Genomic DNA, 21,641 nt, shown 5'->3' on the forward strand with positions numbered 1-21,641 from the left:
GAACACTTCTTTAATTGACATCGTATTTACTTGCTAAAGGACAGGGTTTAGAAAGCACTCCCTAATTTTGATTTTCTTTTCTGAAGAATTTTGGTGAAATATGTATGAGGTAATTGAAAACAATGAGACCCTTATAGTATTGGAATTATTTTGTAAAAAATTATAAAATAGATCATTTCATTTTTTATTAATCATTTTTTTCAGTTAAATTGAGAAGCTCTTCAGAGACTATTTTGGTAATATGCCATTTCAGGCACGTCTTTGTGTTTTTGCTTTTGAATTTTTAACAAACTAGATTACGCTTGAAATACCAATTTTCCTTTCTTGGTTTTCCTCATTCTTTTTATATCTGAGCCCATATGTATCTTGCTGCTTCATTGATAAAGAAAAAAAGAGCCCAAAATGATGATTTCAGCATTTTGGAACTGTGAATGTGGGTAGACTCTGATTTATAATTTGATAAAATTGGTAAAAAATAAGTTGATTACTGAATTAGTTTAGAATGTTAATTCAACTTTATATTTTTTGCTTTTATACAGTGAGGGCAAGAGGAAAAAGAAAAACACATGGTTGGTTAAAATCCTTGAAGAGTTTATTTTCTATATTGGCATTTGAGGATTTTGCGAGAGTAGTAGCTTTATTATTCTCTTTCTCAAGTTTCCAAATCTTAACAGAATGTGTGCTAACCTGTCAAAATGTGCACTGCTATTATTTAGTTGTAATTATTTAATGATTATGTTGTTTCTTTTGGCAAGACATGCCTTTAGCTGATGAAAGAGTCTTCTAGGCACTTACAAAATACATATATAAACAATAGGGAAAGCAATACTTGGAAGGCACATGATGATTCTTTATTTTCCATTACATTAGCACATTAATGTGTGGTGAGTTTAAAGAAGTGGCATGAATAAGTTACTACACTGTACTGTTGGCAATATTGACATTTATGGGCAATTTAATTTTAAGTCTACAATATGTGATTTAATACAGTGCTGCTTTTCCAAAGATGGAGTATGAAGGTAATCTTTGTTCATAAAACACCAAAAGAAAATAAATTATTTCATCCTCCTGGTGATGTTTGAGGTTAGTAGAAATAGTACTACTGGTTGCTTTACTTTCACCAAGTAGTCCTTTTTAAAGTAATTGGTGGTAGTTAATTAGTGCAGCTAATTATTACTGAAAAATAGTGTGTAGCTGAGTGAAAGACGAGTATTTCAACTTAATGATAGAGTTGAAATGATAAATTTTTCTTTGTAAAAAATTTAAAGGCCTTAATGTTAATTAGTTAACATTATTAAATTTATTTTACTTTTGTTTTTGCAATTTGGGAATGGATAAAGTGGCTTTTTCTTTTTTTCTTTTCAGACAATCAGGCGTATCTGGACAGCCAAGGCAGGTAACAGAACATGCGCTAGCTTATTGTGGGGAGTCTGTGTACTCCAAGTGCTGCAATTCTCATGCCGTCTGCCCCAGATTACATAGGCTTCCAGAAAGCCTGAGGTTTCCAGGATAATATGTGGTCATTTTTTTTTTTAAGTTAATACATGTGTGAATCTGTTGTCAGAAGAAAGTATATATATATATACACATATGTATGTATAAAATGAAGGCAAGTTTTATGTGACCTGAGAAGGATTAGACTGTGAAATGATACAATATTTAGAACTTTAATAGCCATTCACTATCTGAAACAGATGCATGTGAGCCTACAGCCTCAGAGGGATGCCCTGGGAAATACTCAGAAGACAGTATTTTATTGTTGCAGATCTTTATTTATCTACCAGCAGATGTCCCTATAAGGCAATAATATCTTAGAGCTAGGCCAGCTGATTATGAAAATCAGAAACGGAACCACTCATCATATTTCCAAAGATTAATGGGATTAAATCCACCATGTACTTCAAAATGTTTCCAGAGAGAGAGAAATGCAGTGCAGTGCAAAAGTAAATTTAGTTTACTTCTGAAAACTACGTGGAGCCAAAAGAAAAAATTTTAGGAGTTCCCAATCTTTATCAGCACTAAAACCACTTTCTAAAATAAAATAATTGATTATCTCTGTGTTTTCAGTTATTTAATTATTCATTTAGTTAAAAAATACTCAAGGTGAAAAAATGACTGAATTTAGTAAACTATTTCTTAACTGGGAATATTAGTTTTATACATTCTAAAGACTACATGCAAATTAATATGCTTCCATAAGACACATTATTCAACTTTCAAACAATTCAAAATCCACATATAGATTTATGGACTCTGGCAGTACCTCTGAGGCTTCCCAGGGGGTGTGTATATAAAAGTTGTGAACCAAAACTGTCCTCTATTCTACCTTTTTATTCAGTGATATGCTACTTCTTGATGGATGAAAAGCAGTGTCAAGAAAACTTGTTGCAAATAATAAAAACTGTCTTACAAAGTAATCTCTTCATTGAAAAAACATACTAAAAGACAAAGTTATTATCAGTACTCATTAGCATTTCTATTTTGATAACTAAAGAGCTTTGTTTGTCTCCATTTTTTTATTATAAGTTCTGGGATACATGTGCAGAATGTACAGGTTTCTTACATAGGTATACACATGACATGGTGGTTTGCCTGCACCCCATCATCAACCAGTCATCTATATTAGGTATTTCTCATAATGCTGCCCTTCCCCTATCCCTCCTATCCCCCAACAGACCCTGGTGTGTGATGTTCCCCTACTTGTGTCCATGTGTTTTTGTTCAACTCCCACTTTTATGAGAACATGCGGTGTTTGTGTTTTTTGTGTTACTTTGCTGAGAATGATGGTTTTCAGCTTCGTCCATGTCCCTGCAAAGGACATGAACTCATCCTTTTTTGTGGCTGCATAGTACTCCATGGTGTATATGTGCCACATTTTCTTTATCCTGTCTATCTTTGATGGGCATTTGGGTTGTTTCCAAATCTTTGCTATTGTGAACAGTGCTGCAATACACGTATGTGTGCGTGTGTCTTTGTCTCCATTTTTGAGATGCAATTGCAATAGAGGCCAGAGAACTAAACTAGATGCAATAAAAATTATGGATTTTAAACAAACTAAATTTCTAACTGTCTTTGCCACTTTCTACCAGTGTGTTAGGGTAAGGTGTTCAACATCTAGCATATGTGTCTTCATTTGAGAATAACACTAGAAATCTCATGGAAATAATACAACATTAAATAAGATGATTTATGAACATAGTGTCAGTCCCTTTACTTCACATTTCTCAATAAGTTTTTACATTTTATGATCTCAGTAAATATAGTTGCTTTTTTGGGGGGAAAAGGTGCAATTATTTCCTGTTATGGGACTTAAAGAATTGGTCATGATCATGGAAGAGGCAAAAGTGGTGCTGAACTTAGAAGCATTTTGTCAGGCAAGAAAAAAAATTCAAAAAAATTTTCAAATAGTAGAAATACTTTACAAAACAAGAGGTAGAATAAGCAATGACTGTTCTATTGCTGAGCTTCTCACTCTCCATGGTATTTATACACCCCAGGCTTCTTCTCTAGTGCTCAGCCAATATTGCAAGTCCTAGACCTATGTAGTGTTATGTTCATGAACAATCTATTTCCCTCAATGGCAAGTAATTTTAAAATAGTATCTTTTCTACTCCATAAAATAGAGTAGAAAACCAACTTGATAGGTATTTTTACATGAAAACAAATGTTTTTAAAGCCTGTTGACACTGAAAAAACTCAGAATATGCCACCCATGCCACCCTGGCTTATTGATTATTTTGCATTAAAAGAATTTGGAAAAGAGTAGATGGAAAAGGGCACTCTGATCTTCCTTCTTTGTTTCTGAAAGCAGGAGATAAAACTTCCATGTGAAAAATTTATTTCCTGCACCTGGGGAAACTAAAACATGTTCATCTCCAAAAATGAGGAGTGGAAATAAAGAGAAATCTATAAAAACAAACCTTGTTAAATTAAACTTTATCTTTCTAATTACTAGTTACTTTTTCACTATGAACTGTCTTAGCCCAAATCCGTTTGTCTTGTTACATTTTCATAATTTACTATTCTTTGTTTAACCCTGTCTGACAGTGTTTTGTTCTGTTTGAGTCTTTATTTTATCCTTAAGAATCCCCATGTACATGTAAAATTTTACTGAATAAAATGTGTATACTTTTCTCCTCTTCATCTGTTAATATCAGTTTAATTTTTAGGACCAGCCAGAAGCCCTAACAGGGTAGAAGAGAAATTTTCCATCTCCTGCATCATACACTCACTTCTGGGCACTTCTGTAGAGATGTTTTAGAAACACACATCGCAGAGTCGCATGAGAAAGAAAGAGAGCCTTTGGATGATCGTCGTTACTGGAATATTAGACACTATGGATTGTAGTTGAGGAAACACCTCGAGGAGGTGAGTGTCAACCCTGCACATCTCTAAAGAAGACAAGGTCAGGTAGGAGAATCTGGAAGTGGGAGTGTGCCTGGCACAGGCTTCCTGGTAATAAAACAGAGGGATTTCTGAGGTTGAGTGTACTTTCAATCAGTGAACAAACTGCTCAACAATATCTCTTAATAAAATAATGAATTTCTTAAGTGTGCTTCTTGAGGTATATCCCATTATGCCCTGTGGGCCTAACATTAGTGAACAGTTCCTTAGGAAAAGTTCTAGAATCACCCAAATAATGCTGTTCAGGAACAATGATTTCCAATTGACCATTTTCATATAAGATATAATTTAGCTTACTTGGGATAGCAGTGACTTGCCTTGATTCAGGGAATCTGTGTACTCACACTGACATGGGCTATGGTTTGAAAGTCCCCTCCAAAACTATTGTTGAAATGTAATTGCCATTGTCTTGATACTGAGAGATGGGACTATTAAGAGGTGATTAGGCCAGGAGGGCTCTGCCTTTATGAATGGATTAATGTCATTATCACAAGAGTAGGTTTGTTATTGTGAGAATGGGTTTTTTATTTATTTTTATTTTTGGTTTTGGGGTACATGTGAAGAACATGCAAGATTGTTGCATAGGTACCCACATGGCAGTGTGATTTGCTGCCTTCCTCCCCATCACCTATATCTGGCATTTCTTCCCATGCTATCTCTCCCCAACTCCCCACCCCCCCACTGTCCCTCCCCTATTTACCCCCGACAGACCCCAGTGTCTGATGCTCCCCTCCCTGTGTCCATGTGTTCTCGCCCACCTATGAGTGAGAAAATACGGTGTTTGATCTTCTGCTCTTCTGTCAGTTTGCTGAGAATGATGGGTTTCCAGGTTCATCCATATCACTACAAAGGACACGAACTCATTGTTTTTGATGGCTGCATAGTATTCCATGGTATACATGTGCCACATTTTCCCTGTCCAGTCTGTCATCGATGGGCACTTGGGTTGGTTCCGAGTCTCTGCTATTGTAAACAGTGCTGCAATGAACATTCGTGTGCATGTGTCCTTATAGTAGAATGATTTATAATCCTTTGGATATATACCCAGTAATGGGATTGCTGGGTCAAATGGAATTTCTATTTCTAGGTCCTTGAGGAATCGCCACACTGTCTTCCACAATGGTTGAGTTAATTTACACTCCCACCAACAGTGTACAAGTGTTCCTATTTCTCCACATCCTCTCCAGCATCTGTTGTCTCCAGATTTTTTAATGATTGCCATTCTAACTGGTATGAGATGGTATCTCAATGTAGTTTTGATTTGCATTTCTCTAATGACCAGTGATGATGAGCATTTTTTCATATGTTTGTTGCCTCATATATGTCTTCCTTTGTAAAGTGTCTGTTCATATACTTTGCCCACTTTTTGATGGTGATGTTTGTTTTTTTCTTGTAAATCTGTTTTAGTTCTTTGTAGATTTTGGATATTAGCCTTTTGTCAGATGGGTAGCTTGCAAAAATTTTTTCCCATTCTGTTGGTTGCCGATTCACTCTAATGACTGTTTCTTTTGCTGTGCAGAAGCTGTGGAATTTGATTAGGTCCCATTTGTCCATTTTGGCTTTTGTTGCCAATGCTTTTGGTGTTTTGGTCATGAAGTCCTTGCCTACACCTGTCCTGAATGGTTTTGCCTAGATTTTCTTCTAGGGTTTTTATGGTGTTAGGTCTTATGTTTAAGTCTTTAATCCATCTGGAGTTAATTTTTGTGTAAGGTGTCAGGAAGGGGTCCAGTTTCTGCTTTCTGCACATGGCTAGCCAGCTTTCCCAACACCATTTATTAAACAGGGAATCCTTTCCCCATTGCTTGTTTTTGTCAGATTTGTCAAAGATCAGATGGTTGTAGATATGTTGTGTTGCCTCCGAGACCTCTGTTCTGTTCCATTGATCTATATCTCTGTTTTGGTACCAGTACCATGCTGTTTTGATTGCTGTAGCCTTGTAGTATAGTTTGAAGTCTGGTAGTGTGATGCCTCCAGCTTTGCTCTTTTTGCTTAGAATTGACTTGGCTATGCGAGCTCTCTTTTGGTTTCATATGAAGTTTAGGGGTTTTTTTTCTAGTTCTGTGAAGAAGGTCATTGGTAGCTTGATGGGGATAGCATTAAATCTGTAAATTACTTTGGGCAGTATGGCCATTTTCACAATTCTTCCAAACCATGAGCATGGAATGTTTCTCCATCTGTTTGTGTCCTCTCTTATTTTGTTGAGCAGTGGCTTGTAGTTCTTGAAGATGTCCTTTATGTTCTTTGTTAGTTGTATTCCTAGGTATTTTATTCTCTTTGTAGCAATTGCCAATGACAGTTCATTCTTGATTTGGCTCTCTTTAAGTCTTTTATTGGTGTATAGGAATGTTTGTGATTTTTGCACATTAATTTTGTATCCTGAGACTTTGCTGAAGTTGCTTATCAGTTTCAGGAGATTTTGGGCTGAGACAATGGGGTCTTCTAAATATAGAATCCTGTCATCTGCAAATAGAGACAATTTGACTTCCTCCTTTCCTAATTGAATACCCTTTATTTCTTTTTCTTGCCTGATTGCTCTGGCTAGAAATTCCAATACTATACTGAATAGGAGTGGTGAGAGAGGGCATCCTTGTCTAGTGCCAGATTTCAAAGGGAATGCTTCCAGTTTTTGCCCATTCAGTATGATATTGGCTGTTGGTTTGTCATGAATAGGTTTTATTATTTTGAGATACGTTTCATCAATACCTAGTTTATTGAGGGTTTTTAGCAAAAAGGGCTGTTGAATTTTGTCAAACACCTTCTCTGTATCTATTGAGATAATCATTTGGTTTTTGTCTTTGGTTCTGTTTATATGGTGAATTATGTTTATAGACTTGTGTATGTTGAACCAGCCTTGCATCCCTGGGATGAAGCCTACTTGATCATGGTGGATAAGCTTTTTGATGTGCTGTTGCAGTTGGTTTGCCAGTATTTTACTGAAGATTTTTGCATCTATGTTAATCATGGATATTGGCCTGAAGTTTTTTTTTCTTGTTGAGTCTCTGCCGGGTTTTGGTATCAGGATGATGTTGGTCTCATAAAATGATTTGGGTAGGATTCCCTCTTTTTGGATTGTTTGGAATAGTTTCAGAAGGAATGGTACCAGCTCCTCTTTGTATGTCTGGTAGAATTAGGCTGTGAACCCATCTGGACTTGGACTTTTTTTTGGGTGATAGGCTCTTAATAGCTGCCTCAACTTCAGCCCTTGTTATTGGTCTATTCAGGGTTTATACTTCTTCCTGGTTTAGGCTCCAGAAGATGCAAGCGTCCAGGAATTTATCCATTTCTTCCAGGTTAACTAGTTTATGTGCATAGAGTTGTTGGTAATAATCTCTGATGATGGTTTGTATTTCTGTGGAATCTGTGGTGATATCCCCTTTATCATTTTTTATTGCATTTATTTGCTTATTCTCTGTTTTCCTTTTTTATTAATCTAGCTAGTGGTCTATTTTGTTGATCTTTTTGAAAAACCAGCTCCTGGATTTATTGATTTTTTTTGAAGGGTTTTTTTGTGTCTCTATTTCCTTCAGTTCTGCTCTGATTTTAATTATTTCTTGTCTTCTGCTAGGTTTTGAGCTTTTTTGATCTTGTTCCTCTAGCTCTTTCAATTTTGATGATAGGTTGTTGATTTTAGATCTTTCCTTGCATCTTATGTGGGCATTTATTGCTATCTATTTTCCTCTAGACACTGCTTTAAATGTGTCCTAGAGATTCTGGTATGTTGTGTCTTCGTTCTCATTGGTTTCAAAGAACATCTTTATTTCTGCCTTCGTTTCATTGTTTATCCAGTCAATATGTAAGAGCCAGTGGTTTAGTTTCCATGAAGTTGTGTGGTTCTGAGTTAGTTTCTGAATTCTGAATTCTAACTTGATTGCACTGTGGTCTGAGAGATTGTTTGTTATGATTTCTGTTCTTTTGCATTTGCTGAGGAGTGATTTACTTCCAATTATGTGGTCAGTTTTAGAGTAGGTGTGATGTGGTGCTGAGAAGAATGTATATTCTGTGGTTTTGGAGTGGAGAGTTCTGTAAATGTCTATTAGGTTTGCTTGGTCCAGGTCTGATTATAAGTCCTGGATATCCTTGCTAATTTTCTCTCTCATTGATCTAATATTGACAGTGGGGTGTAAGTCTCCCACTATTATTGTGTGGGAGTCTAAGTCTCTTTGGAAGTCATTAAGAACTTACTTTATGAATCTGGGCGCTCCTGTATTGGGTGCGTATATATTTAGGATTGTTAGCTCTTCTTGTTTCATGTATCCTTTTACTATTATTTAATGTCCTTCTTTATCTCTTTTGATATTTGTTGGTGTAAAGTCTCTTTTATCAGAGACTAGAATTGCAACTCCTGCTTTTTTTTTGCTCTCCATATGCTTGGCAACTCTTCCTCCATCCCTTTATTTTGAACCTTTGTGTATCCTTGCAAGTGAGATGGGTTTCCTGAATACAGCATACCGATGGGTTTTGACTTTTTATCAAATTTGCCAGTCTGTGTCTTTTGATTGGGGCATTTAGCCCATTTACATTTAGGGTTAATATTGTTATGTGTGAATTTGATCCTTCCATTTTGATGCTAGCTGGCTGTTTTGCATGTTAGTTGATGCAGTTTCTTCATTGTGTTGATGCTCTTTACCATTTAATATGTTTTTGGAGTGGCTGGTATTGCTTGTTCCTTTTTATGTTTAGTGCTGCTTTCAGGAGCTCTTGTAAAGCAGGCCTGGTGGTGATGAAATCTCTGAATAATTGCTTATTCATAAAGGATTTTATTTCTCCTTCACTTATGAAGCTTAGTTTGGCTGGATAGGATATTCTGGATTGAAAGTTCTTTTCTTTAAGGATATTGAATATTGGCCCCCACTCTCTTCTGGCTTGTAGGGTTTCTGCTGAGAGATCTGCTGTGAGTCTGATAGGCTTCCCTTTGTGGGTAACCTGACCTTTCTCTCTGGCTGCCCTTAGCATTTTCTCCTTCATTTCAACTCTGGTGAATCTGACGATTATGTGCCTTGGGGTTGCTCTTCTTGAGGAATATCCTTGTGGTGTTCTCTGTATTTCCTGGACTTGAATATTGGCCTGCCTTGCTAGGTTGGGGAAGTTTTCCTGGATAATATCCTGAAGAATATTTTCCATCTTGGATTCATTCTCTCCGTGACATTCAGGTACACCTATCAAACGTAGATTAGGTCTTTTCACATAGTCCCGTATTTCTTAGAGACTTTGTTCATTTCTTTTTACTCTTTTTTCTCTACTCTTGCCTTCTTGTTTTAGTTCATTGAGTTGATCTTCAACCTCTGATATCCTTTCTTCTGCTTGGTCAGTTCGGCTGTTGAAACTTGTGTATGCTTCATGAAGTTCTCGTTTTGTATTTTTCAGCTCCATCAATTCACTTATATTCCTCTCTAAGCTGTTTATTCTCATTAGCATTTTCAAACCTTTTTTCAAGGTTCTTAGTTTATCTGCATTGGGTTAGAACATGTTCTTTTTTTTTTTTTTTGAAATGGAGTTTCGCTCTGGTTACCCAGGCTGGAGTGCAATGGCGCGATCTCGGCTCACCGCAGCCTCCGTCTCCTGAGTTCAGGCAATTCTCCTGTCTCAGCCTCCTGAGTAGCTGGGATTACAGGCACGTGCCACCATGCCCAGCTGATTTTTTGTATTTTTAGTAGAGACGGGGTTTCACCATGTTGGCCAAGATGGTCTCGATCTCTTGACCTCGTGATCCACCTGCCTTGGCCTCCCAAAGTGCTGGGATTACAGGCGTGAGCCACCGCGCCCGGCCCAGAACATGTTCTTTTAGCTCAGATAAGTTTCTTATTACCCACCTTCTGAAGCCTGTTTCTGTCAATTCATCAGCCTCATTCTCCATCCAGCCTTGTTCCCTTGCTGGTGAGGAGTTGTGATCCCTTGGTGGAGGAGAAGCGTTCTTGTTTTGGGTGTTTTCATCCTTTTTGCACTGGTTTCTTCCCATCTTTGTAGATTTATCTACCTATCGTCTTTGTAGTTGTTGACTTTCCGATGGGGTCTCTGAGTGGATGTCCAGTTTGTTGATGATAAAGTTATTTCTTTCTGTTTCTTAGTTTTCCTTCTAACAGTCAGGCCCCTCTGCTGTAGGACTGCTGTGGTCCACTCCAGGCCCTGCTTGCCTGGGGATCACCTGCAGTGGCTTCAGAACAGTAAGGGTTACTGCCAGTTACTTCTTCCGCTGTCTTTGTCCCAGAAGGATACCCACCAGATGTCAGTCTGAGCTCTCCTTTATGAGGTGATTCTTTGGATATATGGGGATCAGGGAGCTGCTTGAGGAGACAGTCTGTCCTTTATAGGAGCTCAGGTGCTGAGTTGTGAGCTCCACTGTTCCATTCAGGGCTGCTGGGCAGGTATGTTTAAGTCTGCTGCAGCAGAACTCATAAACACCTTTTCTTTTTTTTCCCCCAGGTGCTCTGTCCCAGGGAGTTACGGCTTTATTTATAAGTTTGTGTCATGCTGCTGCCTTTTTTCAGGGCTGCCCTGCCCAGTGAGAAGGCAGCCTAGTCACAGTCTGCCTGCAGAGGCTTTGCTGAGCTGCTGTGGGCTCCACCCAGTGCCGTGTGAACTTCCCTGTTGTCCTATTTATAGGGGTATAGGTAGAACTGCCTCTGCAATGGCAGCCCACCTCTGTATTGGCAGACTCTCTCTGTAATGGCAGACTGCTTTGCTAATGGCTGACGCCCCTCACCCACAGAGTTGGACCATCTCAGGTTCAGCTGTGCTTGCTGTGAAACTCTCAATCCAGAGCATTTCAGATTGCTGTTTTTTATGGGGGTGGGACCAGCTGAGCCTGATCACCTGGCTCCCTGCCTCAGACTCCCTTTTTTTTTTTTTTTTTTTTTTTTTCAGTTGAATGGACAACTCTGTCTCCCAGGCGTCCCAACCAGTTGAAAAGGTGCCAGGATTTGTGCGAGATTTTGTGCAGAGACCTGCTGAGCTGGCTGAAACAGTTGCACTGGGGGCTAGTGGTGCTTTTTCACCTGGGAATCTCCTGGCCTGGCTCCTTGTTTCAGTCCCCCCCTTTTTTTTTTCAGTTGAATGGGCGACTCTATCTCCCAGGTGTTCCAGTTGTCTGTTGAAAAGGCACCCAGATCCGTGTGATTTCCTGAGTGGCAACCCCCTGTGCTGGCTGAAACAGCCATGCTGGAGATTCGTGGTGCTTTTTTGCCCAGGAATCTCCTGGCCTGGCTGCCTGTTTCAGTCCCCTTTTTATCAGTTGAATGAGTGACTCTGCCTCCCCGCAGCTCCAATCGCCAGCTAAAATGGCACCCAGACCCATGTATTTTGTGTGGAGACCTGCTGCACTGGCAACCCTTGGGGCTCCTCCAACTGAGAATCTCTTGGTCTGTGGGCAATAAAAATCCATCTGGAAATGCTGTGTCCACTCACCCTCTGCGCTTTCGCTGGGAGCTGCAATCCTGAGCTGCTCCTAATAGGCCATCTTAGAGCTGGAAATTTTGAGAATGGGTTGTTAAAAAGTGAATTTGGCCTCCTCTGTCTCTTGCTGTTGCCTTTCTTGCCCTTCTGAGTTCTGTCATGGAATGACACAGCTTGAAGGCTCTCGATAGATGCCAACACCCTGCTCTTGGACTTTCCAGTCTCTAGAGCTGTGAACTAAATAAACTCTACTGTTTATAAATTATGCGGTCTATGGTATTCTCTTATAGCAACACAAAACAGACTACAGCAGTATATGTTATGCAATGGTATGAATCTTTCTGGTGAAATGTTCCTAGTTTTAAGCAGATTCTTAAAGCAGCTCATGACTGCAACCAAAGGTATCCTCTTTCTCTGTTCTTTATCATATCACCCTCTTCTCAGTTACTAAGGATCAAAACCTCACTATATCTGGCAAATACATTTTTTTCTCTTTCCCCCATTTCTAATTGGTAACCATGGTTTCTTTCACTTCCACAATATTTTTTAGGTATATGCTCCTTTTCACCAATGCCTTTGCTTTTGTTCAGGTTCTCACCACCTCTGATTTGAATTTTGCAACTGATTTCTCAGCCAGTAGTCTCTTTCCCTCAATGTACCCAGTCAACCCAGTTTTCTGGAAGTAATACTTTGATCATAAAACTTCACTTATACTCCTTCCTCCAGGAAGTGGAGCTTGATTCAGCCCTCCACACCACCCCTTCAGCAGCCAACTCTTGACTACATTTAAAAACTTATTTCTAATGAACAGAGTATGGAAATGGAGAAATAGTAACTTTACAGTGGACTGATCTGGTAGACACTGCCTTCATCAAACAATTGAAGCTAATACCACCAGTGATGTTATGTTGGTATCATGTACTCTCTAACAGGATGTGAGAGAAAGATATTTTGCTTCTATAGTACTCCTTTCCAAAACCCATAACCTCAGTCTAAAAAAGAGGAAATTCTACATTGAGGATGTGATTCAAAATTCTCAAAGTTTTGAAAAACTGAGAAACTGCCACAGGCCAGTGGAGACTAAGGAGGCATGATGATTAAAAGTGTTATGGCATCCTGTATTGGATGCAGGAATATAAAAACACATTAGTAATTTACCAGTGTTATTTTTCTGGTTTTGACATGTGTGCCATGATTGTTGTATGAAATGTTAACATTAGGGGCAAATGAGTCAAGGTATATGAGCACTCAGTAGTATCATGCAAACTTATTCCAATGTAAAAACAAAAGTTTATTTAAAAAATCTCCGGTTCTTGATTCTCAAATATAGTTGTGTATAAGAACTATTTTAAGAACTTTTCGGGGATCAATCCAAGATGGCCGTTTAGGAGCAGCTCAGGATTGCAGCTCCCAGTGAAAGCGCAGAGGGTGAGTGGACGCCGCATTGTTATTGCCCACAGACTAGAAAATTCCCAGGCGGAGGAGAGCTCCACAGGCTGCCAGCGTGGCTGTTTCGGCCAGCGCAGCTGTGCCAACCGGCCCTGCTGCTTTGCCCCACGTGGCTACTTTGTCAGCACCCCAGAGCAGCAGTTCTCCATACAAAATACACCGGTCTGGGTGCCCTTTTGGCTGGCGATTGGAGCCACGGGAAGTCGCCCATTCGTCTGTTTAAAAAGGGGACTGAGCAGGTAGCCAGGACAGTAGATTCCAGGGCAAAAAAAGCGCCAGGAATCTCAGTGCTGCTGTTTAAGCCAGCACAGTGAGTTGTCGCACGGGAAAAAACACACACCGCGGCACCTCTTCAACAGGCGACTGGAACACCAACTTAAAAAAAAAAAAAAAGCTCTGAGGCAGGGAGCCAGGCGATCAGGCTCGGCTGGTCCCACCCCCACAAAAGAACAGCAATCAGAAACTCTCTGGATTGAGAGTTTCACAGCAAGTGCAGCTGAACCCGGGACGGTACAGCTCTGTGGGGGAGGGGTGTCTGCCATTACCGAGGCAGCCCACCGCTACGGAGGTAGTCAACCAATGCTGAGGCAGCCCGCCATTGCCAAGGCAACCCGCCATTGCTGAGGCAGCCTGCCATTGCCAAGGCAACCCACCACTACAGAGAGACTCAGCCTTAACAGAGGCAGGCCACCATTGCTGAGGCAGTTCTAACTACACCCATATAAACAGGACTGCAGGGAAGATCACTCAGCAGTGGGGCGGAGCCCACAGCAGCTCAGCAAAGCCTCTACAGGCAGACAGTGACTAGGCTGCCTCCTTGCTGGGCAGGGCAGCTCTGAAGAAAAAAAGAGACAAAGCAGCAGCATAACTGAAACTCATAAAGACCTATATCCCTGGGACAGAGCACCTGGGAACAAAAAGCAGTTTATGAGTTCTGCTGCAGCAGACGTAAATGTACCTGCCCAGCAGCTCTGAATGAACAACGGAGCTCACAGCTCAGCATTTGAGCTCCTATAAAGAAGAGACCGTCTCCTCAAGCAGCTCCCTGACCCCTATATATCCAAAGAGCCACCTCATAAAGGAGAGATCAGATTGACACTTGGCGGGTATCCTCCTGGGACAAAGATAGCAGAAGAAGAAAACTGGTAACCATGCTTACTGTTCAGCAGCTGCTGCAGGTGAACCCCAGGCAAGCAGGGCCTGGAGTGGACCTCAGCAGACCTACAGCAGAGGGGCCAGACTGTGAGGAGGAAAACCAAGAAACAGAAATAACCTCATCATCAACAAACAGAACGTCCACTCAGAGACCCAATCTGAAAGCCAGCAACTACAAAGTCAACAGGTGGATAAATCCATAAAGATGGGAAGAAACCAGCGCAAAAAGGATGAAAACACCCGAAACCAGAACACCTCTCCTCCTACAAGGGATCACAACTCCTCACCAGCAAGGGAACAAGGTTGGATGGAGAATGAGTGTGATGAAATGACAGAATCAGACTTCAGAAGGTGGGTAGTAAGAAACTCCTGTGAACTAAAAGAACATGTTCTAACCCAATGCAAAGAAACTAAGAAACTTGAAAAAAGATTTGATGAAATGCTAATGAGAATGGACAAAATAGAAAGGAATATAAATGAATTGATGGAGCTGAAAAATGCAACACAAGAACTTCGCGAAGCATGCACAAGTATCAACAGCCGAATAGACCAAGCAGAAGAAAGGATATCAGAGGTCGAAGATCAACTCAATGAAATAAAATGGGAAGGCAAGAATGGAGAAAAAAGAGTAAAAAGGAATGAACAAAGTCTCCAAGAAATGTGGGACTATGTGAAAAGACCTAATCTACGTTTGATAGGCGTACCTGAATGCGACGAAGAGAGTGAGTCCAAGCTGGAAAATACTCTGCAGGATATTATTCAGGAAAACATCCCCAACCTAGCAAGGCAGGCAAACATTTAAGTCCAGGAAATACAGAGAACACCACAAAGATATTCGTCATGAAGAGCAACCCCAAGGAACATAATTGTCAGATTCACCAGGGTTCAAATGAAGGAGAAAATACTAAGGGCAGCCAGAGAGAAAGGTCAGGTTACCCACAAAGGGAAGCCCATCAGACTCACAGCAGATCTCTCAGCAGAAACCCTACAAGCCAGAAGAGAGTGGGGGCCAATATTCAACATCCTTAAAGAAAAGAACTTTCAACCCAGAATCTCCTATCCAGCCAAACTAAGCTTCATAAGCGAAGGAAAAATAAAATCCTTTGTGAACATGCAAGTACTCAGAGATTTCGTCACCACCAGGCTAGCTTTACAAGAGCTCCTGAAAGAGGCTCTACACATATAAAGAAACAACCAGTACCAGCCACTCCAAAAACATATTAAATGGTAAAGAGCATCAACACAATGAAGAATCTGCATCAACTAACATGCAAAACAGCCAGCTAGCACCAAAATGGCAGTATCAAATTCACACATTACAATATTAACCCTAAATGTAAATGGACTAAATGCCCCAATCAAAAGACACAGACTGGCAAATTGGATAAAAAGTCAAAACCCATCGGTGTGCTGTATCCAGGAAACCCATCTCACATGCAAGGATACACAAAGGCTCAAAATAAAGGGATGGAGGAAGATTTACCAAGCAAATGGAGAGCAAAAAAAAGCAGGACTTGCAATTCTAATCTCTGACAAATTACACTTTAAAACAACAAAGATCAAAAGAGACAAAGAAGGACATTACATAATGGTAAAAGGATCAATGCAACAAGAAGAGCTAACGATCCTAAATATATACGCACCCAATACAGGAGCACCCAGATACATAAGGCAAGTTCTTAATGACTTACAAAGAGACTTAGACTCCCACACAAAAATAGTGGGAGACTTTAACACCCCATTGCCAATATTAGACAGATCAACCAGACAGAAAATTAACAAGGATATCCAGGACTTGAACTCAGGCCTGGACCAAGCAAACCTAACAGACATTTACAGAACTCTCCACCCCAAATCCACAGAATATACATTCTTCTCAGCACCACATCACACCTACTCTAAAATTGACCACATAATTGGGAGTAAATCACTCCTCAGCAAATGCAAAAGAATGGAAATCATAACAAACAGTCTCTCAGACCACAGTGCAATCAAGTTAGAACTCAGAATTCAAAAACTAACCCAGAACCACACAGCTTCATGGAAACTGAACAACTTGCTCTTGAATGTTGACTGGATAAACAATGAAATGAAGACAGAAATAAAGATGTTTTTCGAAACAAATGAGAATGACAACACAACATACCAGAATCCCTGGGACACATTTAAAGCAGTCTCTAGAGGAAAATATATAGCAATAAGTGCCCACATGAGAAGCAAGGAGAGATCAAAAATTGACACCCTATCATCAAAACTGAAAGAGCTAGAGGAGCAAGATCAAAAAAACTCAAAGCCTAGCTGAAGACAAGAAATAGCTAAGATCAGAGCAGAACTGAAGGAGATAGAGACACAAAAAACCCTTCAAAAAATCAATAAATCCAGGAGCTGGTTTTTTGAAATGATCAACAAAATAGACCACTAGCCAGATTAATAAAAAACAAAAGAGAGAATAACCAAATTGATACAATAAAAAATGATAAAGGGGATATCACCACAGATTCCACAGAAATTCAAACCATCATCAGAGATTATTACAAACAACTCTATGCACATAAACTAGTAAACCTGGGAGAAATGGATAAATTCCTGGACTCTTGCCTCCTCCCAAGGCTAAACCAGGAAGGAGCCGAAACCCTGAACAGACCCATAACAAGGTCTGAAGTTGAGGCAGCAATTAAGAGCTTACCACCCAAAAAAAGCCCAGGTCCAGAAGGGTTCACAGCCGAATTCTACCAGACATAAAAAGAGGAGCTGGTACCATTCCTTCTGAAACTATTCCAAACAATACAAAAAGAGGGAATTCTTCCCAAATCATTCTATGAGACCATCATCCTGATTCCAAAACCCGGCAGAGACTCAACAAGAAAAAAAAACTTCAGGCCAATATCCATGATTAACATAGATGCAAAAATCTTCAATAAAATACTGACAAGCCGATTGCAACAGCACGTCAAAAAGCTTATCCACCATGATCAAGTAGGCTTCATCCCAGGGATGCAAGGCTGGTTCAACATACACAAGTCTATAAACGTAATTCACCACATAAACAGAACCAAAGACAAAAACCACATGATTATCTCAATTGATGCAGAGAAGGCCTTTGACAAAATTCAACAGCCCTTTATGCTAAAAACACTCAATAAGCTAGGTGTTGACGGAACGTATCTCAAAATAATAAAACCTATTTATGACAAACCAACAGCCAATATCATACTGAATGGGCAAAAACTGGAAGCATTCCCCTTGAAATGTGACACCAGGCAAGGATGCCCTCTCTCACCACTCCTATTCAATATAGTACTAGAAGTTCTAGCCAGAGCAATCAGGCAAGAAAAACAAATAAAGGGCATTCAAACAGGAAAGGAGGAAGTCAAATTGTCTCTATTTGCAGACGACATGATTGTATATATAGAAGACCCCAACGTCTCAGCCCCAAATGTCCTGAAACTGATAAGCAACTTCAGCAAAATCTCAGGATACAAAATCAATGTGCAAAAATCACATGCATTCCTATACACCAATAACAGACTTAAAGAGAGCCAAATCAAGAACAAACTTCCATTCACAACTGCCACAAAGAGGATAAAATACCTAGGAATACAACTAACAAGGAACGTAAAGGACCTCTTCAAGGAGAACTACAAGCCACTGCTCAACAAAATAAGAGAGGACACAACCAGATGGAGAAACATTCCATGTTCATGGTTAGGAAGAATCAATATCATGAAAATGGCAATACTGCCCAAAGTAATTTACAGATTCAATGCTATCCTCATCAAGCTACCAATGACCTTCTTCACAGAACTGGAAAAAATCACCTTAAACTTCATATGGAACCAAAAGAGAGCCCGCATAGACAAGTCAATTCTAAGCAAAAAGAACAAAGCAGGAGGCATCACACTACCAGACTTCAAACTATACTACAAGGCTACAGCAATCAAAACAGCATGGTACTGGTACCAAAACAGAGATATAGACCAATGGAACAGAACAGAGGTCTCGGAGGCAACACAACATATCTACAACCATCTGATCTTTGACAAACCAGACAAAAACAAGCAATGGGGAAAGGATTCCCTGTTCAATAAATGGTGTTGGGAAAGCTGGCTAGCCATGTGCAGAAAGTAGAAACTGGACCCCTTCCTGACACCTTACACAAAAATTAACTCCAGATGGATTAAAGACTTAAACATAAGACCTAACACCATAAAAACCCTAGAAGAAAATCTAGGCAAAATCATTCAGGACATAGGTGTAGGCAAGGACTTCATGACCAAAACACCAAAAGCATTGACAACAAAAGCCAAAATAGACAAATGGGACCTAATCAAACTCCACAGCTTCTGCACAGCAAAAGAAACAGTCATTAGAGTGAATTGGCAACCAACAGAATGGGAAAAAATTTTTGCAGTTTACCCATCTGAGAAAGGGCTGATATCCAGAATCTACAAAGAACTAAAACAGATTTATAAGAAAAAAACTAATAAGCCCATTCAAAAGTGGGCAAAGGATATGAACAGACACTTTACAAAAGAAGACATACATAAGGCCAACAAACATATGAAAAAATGCTCATCATCACTGGTCATCAGAGAAATGCAAATCAAAACTACATTGAGATACCATCTCATGCCAGTTAGAATGGCGATCATTAAAAAATCTGGAAACAACAGATGCTGGAGAGGATGTGGAGAAATAGGAACACTTTTGCACTGTTGGTGGGAGTGTAAATTAACTCAACCATTGTGGAAGACAGTGTGGCTATTCCTCAAGGACCTAGAAATAGAAATTCCATTTGACCCAGCAATCCCATTACTGGGTATATATCCAAAGGATTATAAATAGTTCTAGTATAAGGACACGTGCACACGAATGTTCATTGCAGCACTGTTTACAATAGCAAAGACCTGGAAGCAACCCAAATGCCCATCGATGATAGACTGGATAGGAAAAATGTGGCACATATACACCATGTAATATTATGCAGCCATCAAAAACGATGAGTTTGTGTCCTTTGTAGGGACATGGATGAACCTGGAAACCATCATTCTCAGCAAACTGACAGAGGAGCAGATCAAACACCGCATGTTCTCACTCATAGGCGGGTGTTGAACAATGAGAACACATGGACACAGGGAGGGGAGCACTACACACTGGGGTCAGTTGGGGGGAAATAGGGGAGGGACGGTGGGGGGTGGGGAGTAGGGGAGAGATAGCAAGGGGAGAGATGCCAGATGTAGGTGATGGGGAGGAAGGCAGCAAATCACACTGCCACGTGTGTACCTATGCAACAATCTTGCATGTTCTTCACATGTACCCCAAAACCTAAAATGCAATAAAATAAATGGGGGAAAAAAAAAAAGAACTTTTCAAAAACATATATTTCAGGGCTATATCCTTGGAGATACTGATTCTGTTGTCCTGGACAGAGTTCAAGAAGCTGTACATTTTAAAAACAGTCTTCAAAAAGATTCTGATATGCTGCTAGGTTTGGGAATAAGAGTTCCACAGAATTAAACAGAGTAGATTGCACACTATCCCAGGAATTTGTGGGCAACTTGAGCCTTTAAGTACTCACATTCTTTCTTCACAACCAGAAAATAATTTCATCTTTGCTTAGCTCACAGGGCTTTCTGGAAGTCTTAGATTTTGCTTCATGTGTTACTCACCCATTATCTTTACTATTTCTCTCTCTCTCTTTTTCTTTTCTGTCTCTCTGGAAGGAAACACAAATTAAGATATATAGATTGTCAAATAGTGAATTTCCAGCCCATTCTAAACTTACTCTTTCACAGTGAGAAACCAGTACTTCTAATGGGACAACAGCCTAGTTTAAACGGACTAGATGTCTGAAAATAAAATTTTTATTTACTCCCAGTTTGTGGGTTCATTAAAGTACTGGTAAGTAAGTATTGTCCATCTCATGTGAGATGGACAATAAGCTGACCTTTAATTGATTTTAGGAAAATAGAAGGTGCTCTTCACTTAAGATAATACATAGTCCCTTGATAGGTTAAATAGTGCTTTGTTTTTTAAAAATTAAAATAGCAAAGCTTTCCATATATTTTATTTGATTTAATCCTCAGAAGAGTCCTGTGAAATAGGTAGTTTTCAACTCCACTTCACAAATGAGGAGATTTGGGCACAGAGAAGTTAATTTGCCCAAGGTCATACAGCTAGTAAGCAGTGAGGCCAGGTTTACATCCTGGGATGCTGATACTCAGGGACTACTTTCTGATCCACTCTGATGTACTGCTGCCCTAAAGAAATATGCTTGGCACAACTTTAAACTCGTGAAAATAATTTATTACTCCAGCTAGATCCAGACTGCTCTAAACACTAAAATGGTAAAATTGGTGTGCATGACTGTATACCATTTGCACAACAGTTAACTTTAGATTTCTATCATATTTTTTCACAGTTTATACTTTCTTATAAAATATGACCGATGTGTTTTGTGTGTGTGTGTGTCTGTGTGTGTGTGTGTGTGAGTGCGCGCGTGTGCGTGTGTGTGTCATTTTTTCTGTCAAGGCTCTTTGGTATGCTACATTTGTTTCTTATATACTAAGCAGCTAGTTCTGAGATTCTCCAAGGCTAGGAAGATCTGGGATCCAACACAGTGTTCTGTGAGTGTTAAGTGTCTGGAGGTAGGGAGTCACATTTTAAAAAGCAGCAACTTTTAAAGTGTCAAGAAGGTCAGGTAGAAATCATCACAGGCTGACATCAACTAAGCCTCTAACCCAAGGTCTCTACTCAAATAATTACACTAACCTCAAGTCTCTACAAAATGACTGGGTAGATTTGCTTGCTTGTAATGTGTTCTCGGTGAATTTCACAAAACAATTAACTAAAACAAGCCTGTGTTGTCACTTCTGGAAAACTCCAGTCTATTACAATGAAGAGAAAGCACCTATTTAAAAATACTCTGGGTGATAAATCACAGAAGGTTGCATTAATCAAGGCAGCCTAAAGTTGATAAGTGCAATTATGGATTTGTCACCCTAGGGAAATATCTTGATCAAGCCTCCTCAAACCCCAGCATAAACATCCCTGCAAACCTCAAATTCTTGCCCAAAGATGGCTGCACCTAATTTGGGGACTTTGCACATCTTATCCTTAGGGTATTGAAAGCCTCCTGGCAGAGCCTTATCCAATATCCACAGTAATGAAACCTTGTTCTGGTGAGATCTATTAATGGTGTAATGATGGAGTACCCCTACTACCAATTGGCAGCAGTCTTCACA

The sequence above is a fragment of the Sapajus apella genome, unplaced genomic scaffold, assembly GCF_009761245.1.
Source record: "Sapajus apella isolate SASKATOON/1434 unplaced genomic scaffold, GSC_monkey_1.0 scaffold4, whole genome shotgun sequence".
Lineage (NCBI taxonomy): Eukaryota > Metazoa > Chordata > Mammalia > Primates > Cebidae > Sapajus > Sapajus apella.